The sequence below is a fragment of the Euprymna scolopes genome, chromosome 19 (assembly GCF_053919585.1).
Source record: "Euprymna scolopes isolate OS-2025 chromosome 19, ASM5391958v1, whole genome shotgun sequence".
In the NCBI taxonomy this organism is placed as follows: domain Eukaryota; kingdom Metazoa; phylum Mollusca; class Cephalopoda; order Sepiida; family Sepiolidae; genus Euprymna; species Euprymna scolopes.
Window position 1 is genome coordinate 413,386 of NC_136500.1, and position 6,615 is coordinate 420,000.

General features: G+C 33.4%; 1 protein-coding gene and 1 long non-coding RNA gene across 3 annotated transcripts in view; one reads left to right on the plus strand and one right to left on the minus strand.

The window, feature by feature from the left end:
- The window catches only part of LOC145303397 (proline-rich protein 5-like), a 493,349-nt gene that overhangs the window by 274,656 nt on the left and 212,078 nt on the right, over positions 1-6,615 (plus strand). The window lies entirely within an intron of this gene.
- Positions 1-6,615, minus strand: part of LOC145303399 (uncharacterized) — a 231,680-nt gene that overhangs the window by 104,728 nt on the left and 120,337 nt on the right. The window lies entirely within an intron of this gene.

The following is a 6,615-nucleotide window of genomic DNA, read 5'->3' on the forward strand; positions in this document are numbered from 1 at the left end:
ACATGATAATGAAAGTGAAGAAGTTTATTTATCTATTTATGTAAATAACAGCCATCTATGCTTACCTCGGTTAGAACGCTTCGAAAAATCCGTAATACAATTGTGTAGGTATATGTGTTTAAATATATATCTATCTATCTATCTATCTATCTCTCTCTCTCTCTCTCTCTCTCTCTCTCTCTCTCTCTCTCTTTCTATATATATATATATATATATATATATATATATATATATATATAATTATTGTTTTACTATAATAATTAAATATATAATGCTACTATATCTATAAAAGTGAAAGTGTCTGTCTGTCTGTCTGTCTGTGTACATTTCCCTACACAATATCTCTGTCAATTTTCAGTCTACAGACTTGAAATTTGATGCAGGGTACTGAGATTTCGGAAAATCTTTGTCATCGGTTTTCGGAGAGTAATTTGACTGTTAAGTGATCAAAATCCAACGATTTAACCTTTGAGAACTCTACCAAACTACTCCGCCAATTATGGGTATAAACACTTGAAATTTTAGATATAGATTCCTTGAACATGGATCTAACATAATAACATGATTTGAGACCAATAGAATAAATGTTAAGTGGTCATAATAGGGGTCAAAGTAAAAAAAAAAAATTGACCGCTGTGGTCTCTACCAAATTACTCAGACAATTTCTGGTCTAAACATTTGAAATTTTACATAAAGGGTATTCAGAGATAGGGCAAGCTTTTTAATCGATTTGGGTCGAAAATTTGAGCTACCAATATCTAAATGTATGTATGTTTGTTTGCATGTCTGCCTAAAACTTTCGACAAAGGCGACGGATTTTCACAAGATAAGTATCGCTTTTAAGCTCGACCTTTCAGACAACAAATATCGAAAAATTGGCTAAAAACATCAATTTCTTCACCTTCAACTGGGCACTTTTCTACAGGGAGAGGTCGCTTTTTTCGCCGATATTGTCGAAAGTCATCCCCCCTTTTCGATTGTCTAGCCTTAATTTAAAACTACGTCACTTCCGGTTTGGCGGTGGCCGTAATAGCAAAGATGTCACGTTTTTTCCCCATTCCTTTCCTCCTTCGCGGTACGGGTTCGAGCCTGCCTTCTTACTACCACTTTTTTTTTTTTTTTGCTCAACATACACCTCCAAACACCCGGGCAACGCTGGGCTGAAATGCTAGTATATATATATATTAAAAAGGAATAAAAAGATTTGTGATTGTTAAGAAAGAGTCGACAGATCGAGTTTTTAAGTATAACAGCATTACCAGGTGTATCATAAGCTGCCATTAGAAATGCGTGATAAGAACTTGAACAAATTCAACTTACTATCTTTCGGAGCTTTTTTTTCTATTGTTTTTTTTACAACGTAGTCACAACTTATCAAGGCCCGGAAGCCACTCGAGGATAAGGGTTATTATGTGTACAGTACGTTAGTGTTGGAAATTTGATAAAGTGTCTTACTTAGGGGGCAGTTCATCAGGAATTTGATTACATTGGAATTGTAGACATCCAGGTTGTAGTCAGGTGGGAAACAGGCAAGTGGAACAGAGTTCCACAGGCGTGCAGTTCTAAGAAAGAAGCTTTGTTCATGGAATCTACATTTTGATTTTGGCAGATAAGGAGTGGGGAAAATTTTTGACAGTGGTTTCAGCTAGGCAGGTGTTTATCGTGAAAGATTGGCAAGGGGGGACCAGAGGTTGGAGCTCAGATGAGCACCTGCCATGGTAATAACGATAAAACAAAGATAGGCTCGCAACATCTCTTCTGTGGGAGAGAGGTTGCAGGGAAAAGAAAAGGGCATCTCTCACTAAACCACAAAGTCTATTTTGTACTCTGTCAAAGCAGGATAGACTATTTTTAGCAGCTCCTGCCCAGATGTGGCAGCAGTACTCCATCCTTGAACGAACTCGGCTTTTAAGATAGAGAATTGCATCAAAAGTGAGATATCTTCTGGAGTGGTAGAAGGATCCTACCATTGGAGTTCAGACGAGCACCTGCCATGGTAGTAACGATAAAACGAAAACAGGCTTGCAATGTCTTTCCTGTGGGAGAGAGGTTGCAGGGAAAAGAAAAGGGCATCACCCACTAGGCCACGAAGCCTATTTTGTACTCTGTCAAGGCAGGATAGGCAGTTTTTAACAGCTCCTGCCCAGATGTGGCAGCAGTACTCCATCCTTGGACGTACTTGGCTTTTATACAGATAGAGAATTGCATCAGGGGTAAGATATCTTCTGGAGCGGTAGAAGGATCCTACCATTTTTCCAGCGACCTTGGCAACTGACTTGATGTATGTGTTCCATTTCAGGTTAAGAGTAAAGGTCAAGCCCAGAAGTTTATCAAAACATAGAGTTTCCCCTAGACAAGAGCCATCCTTTTCAATTGATGCCAGATGGGGATCAGAGCATTGATGATGTAAAGATAGGAGCTTGGTTTTAGATGCATTAAAAGAAACCAGCCACCCCCTCACCCAGTGTACCACACGCTCAAGATCAGAGGAGAAAGAATCTGAGAGAACTTTGTCATTTACGGCCTTGGATGTGTTTTCATAGATGATCGTGTCATCAGCATAGATGTCAACGAATGATTTAAGTATGTGTTTTGGGAAATCATTGATGTAGATCAGGAAAAGAGTTGGGCCCAGGATGGATCCCTGAGGGACTCCAGCATTAATATTGAGGGCCTCTGATTTCTGCCCATCAACCACTACTCTTATGAGCCTATCGGAGAGAAATGATTTAATGATTGAGAAAACATTTCCAGTAATACCGTAGCTGGAAATCTTTTGAAGTAGTCCCTTACGCCATACCTTATCGAAGGCCTTTGATATGTCAAGAGCAATTGCCCTAGAGAGCTTATAACTACTTGAAAAATGTAATTCAAACACTAATTCTTTTCAATTAAAGGAGCAAAAACCAAATTTTAAAAAAATAACAGGTTTAATAGCAAATTATGTAATATTTGTTTTTTTAAATCGGTTTTCTTTAAAAAAGATTTAAAGAAAATCAACGAAATTTTACTTACTTCGATTATAAAAAATATATATAAATTCCATAAAATCACTTACCTATTAAAAATACTATTCAATGGGTACTTCCATTGTTCATTGTTAAGAATTTATCCATATTTATACTTATATTCCATGTTCTTTTTAAATAAAATACTTTTTTAAACAAGGATTCCAAAAAAACGCGAACTCAGATGTTTTTCACTGTTCAAATAAAGGGAGACAAACGTCTGATTTTTTTCGCGTTTATCTTTCGGTGGCTTCGAAGCGCTACAATTATGTCTCTGACTATTGTGTGCTGTAAACCAAAATTAATATTTTTGGACCACCTTAGATAAAAAATTAACACATTCCCTTATCAGTTTTTGCTTGTAAAAAAAAACCAAAAAAAACACTCTACCGATTTTTTTTAATTCTCTTAATGAAACACGAGTTTTTAGATTAATATATTTTATTTCTTCTTTATCAAGTGATTTTTTTTTAATATCTAAAAAAGGAAAATATTGAATGAAATAGAAAAAATTGTCATCAGCGTCCAATATTTACTTAACCTTCTAAGCATAACATGAGCTTTCACTTTAAAAAAATCAATGTGTTTTTTCTAAAAAAAAAAAAAAAAAAAGGTTTTACACTTTGGACTTTACAGGTAAATTTAAAAAAAAAACACTTCTTTTTTGTTGTTTTAAATTAGAATATTTTATTTATTGATCTTTTATCTTCAATTTTTGATATATATAAAACTTTGGTGAGTAAATTAATTATTTAAATTTTAATAGACATTTCAAAATGGGGGGGATGAATTTAAAAAAAAAAACGTTTGTCTAAAATATTATACTCGGTTTATTGGAAAGAGCATAAAATTTCACATTCACCCTGCAAATATTGTAAAAATTGAACCAATAGAAAAAATTTTATAGATTTTAAAATTTTTAAAATTGAAAAAAATTGAACTCGTAAAATTCAATTGATTTCATACGTAAAAAAAAAAAATGGCTGCATGAAGGCGCGCCGGCACTTTGTAAACACTATTTTTTTTTTTTTTTTTAATAAAAAACAATATTTCTATTATTTTTTAAACAACTTTAATAGTTTATTTTTGGAAGTATATTCCATAAAGAAAATAAACAACCCACTTTAAAAAGAGAAATTACGAGTTTTTTATATTTTATTCGCAGGCGTCATGTCGAAAATAGTAATATATCCAAAAATTACGAAAGTTCATCGAGTAAAATTAAACGTAATTTTTACGGAAAATTGGGGAAATTGCATTTTCTCTAGATGTGAACACCTTGAAGATTGCGCATATAGGGGACATACTTATCTCCCTTTTTGACACGTTAATGGCGGACTTTTTTAAGACCGTAGCATGGACTTTTTTTTATTATTAAAAACACAATAGCAGTTGTTCTACTAAATGTTAGTAATGTTTGGATATATTACTATTTTCGACGTGACAATTAAATACTGTTGTTTTTGCTTAAAAAGACTTATTTAAAAATCGATCTGTCGACTATCTTCCACAAGCACAAACTCTTCCGATAGTAAGTAGTAATACACACAAGTGATCGGTGGTGGTGGTGGTAGTAGTAGTAGTACCTAGTATGCTATTGATACGTGTTGTTGTTGTTGTTGTTGTAGTAGTAATAGTAGTAGTAATGAGAATTTATGGTAATTAATAGAAGTAGTAGTAGTTGTGTAATAGTAGCGATAGTAATATCCAGCTACGACGGGTAGTTGCGGCGTTTCTGAATTCTTTACCATTATCGCCGTAGTAAATATTAAAAGAAAAAGTATAGAACCTTCGACTAATTTACACTCGTGTGAAAACATCAAAAAAATGCAAACATCAAAACGAATTATATAATAAGGAGGAGGAGAGTAGTGATATATATTATTTTCATTATTATAAAATATATATATATTATATATATATATATATATATATAATGGTGAAGGAAGATTGAACTGCTTGTGTTAATATAATTTAGAAAAAAAGCAAAAAAAAGCATTGATCCCCCACCCCATCCACCCCAACAAAAGCAAAAGAAATCTAAGAGATTTGTTTTCCTTTTTAGTATCAAGCCCTGTCATGGATAATAAATAATAACAATCGCGAAGATAAACTTCTATTTCATCCGTTACTATTGTCACGTAGATGAGGGGACATCGTGTGGATTTACTGACTATGACGAACTGCTCTTCCCCGCAACGTCTTTTTAATTTTTATTCTGAGTATTACTATCATTAAGGATGTCGTTTTTGATTTTCCATTAAAAATTGATCAGTGCGTGTGTGTATGCATCTTTAACCGAAATTTCTTGTGTCAACTAATAATTCCTATTTACTTGCCGCCGGCGCCGCCCTACGAGGTTTTTAATGTAGGGAAAATCCAGCTCCCCAAAATGGGGCACTCTGGATAGGAACAAAAATAAAAATTTTCTCAGTCAGAAAACGTAAAAAGTGTAGCATCAGAACAGATACTACACTGTGGTCTTGAAGAAAAAGAAAGATGAACACTTCTTTGATGTCTTCTCTTCCTTTCCTGTTCTGATTATTTCATTGTCTGAAAAAAAGAAAATCACCCCCAAAAGCCAAAGTTTCCGTTTTTTGTTTCATTAGTCTGTTTTACGGTACATCGACCTTTTTGTAGGCGTGGTTGGTTATTTATAAAACATAGCATAACTGGATATTCATTTATTTATCTTTGACACCCGGATAGACATTTTTATCAAATATACCCGAGTTTGTCAGTATCTGTGTGTGTACTTAATCGTCACTGACACTAAGCAGATAATGTCCACAAACGGAGTAATCACAATTATTGTCAATGATTAATTCCTTATATAGGACCACAAAGTTGGACATAAAGTTTTTGGAATGCGCTAAATCTACTATTAATGTTTTGAGAATTTTTCGTTATAACTTTAAAAATAAAACTCTTCGCCACTGTTTAAAGAAAATCCAAACAAAAGCAAAAAAAAAGAAAAAAAAAAGAAAATTAATTGGTTAATATCCAGTTTTTAACTTTATTTTTAAGACAAAAAAAAGAATCAGGACTATTAAAATAAGAAGAATTGTTCAAATAAGTAAAAAAAAAAAAAAAGAAAAAAAGAAAAAAAAGGAGTTTACTATGAAAACGATGTAAAAAAAACAAAAAAAAAACCCGGAATCTTACCCTTAACAAGTTTTCTTTGGAAACATATTCTACGAGACTAAGACTAAAAGACTCTCTCTCTCTCTCTCTCTCTCTCTCTCTCTCTCTCTCTCTCTCTCTCTCTCTCTCTCTCTGCTACCCATTCTTCCTACCCGGGTATTATTTCTTATGGAATCTACCGGTTTTGTCAGTGTCTGTAAATCGTCACTCATTATACGTTCTCTTAGATAATATTGGGTTTTCTATCTCGCTCGTTTTCATTTCACAACATTTAAGGTGTACGTACGTCACGTCACTGTACGTGTGTGTGTGTGTGTGTGTGCGTTTGTGTGTATGTGTGCATCTTTAATGCAATATATGCAAAAAAAAACAAAAACAAACAAAAACAGCAAAAACAACATTATATTTATTTTAAAAAAATAAATAAATAAATAAAATGCGCAGATGCGTTTAATTTGTGCAT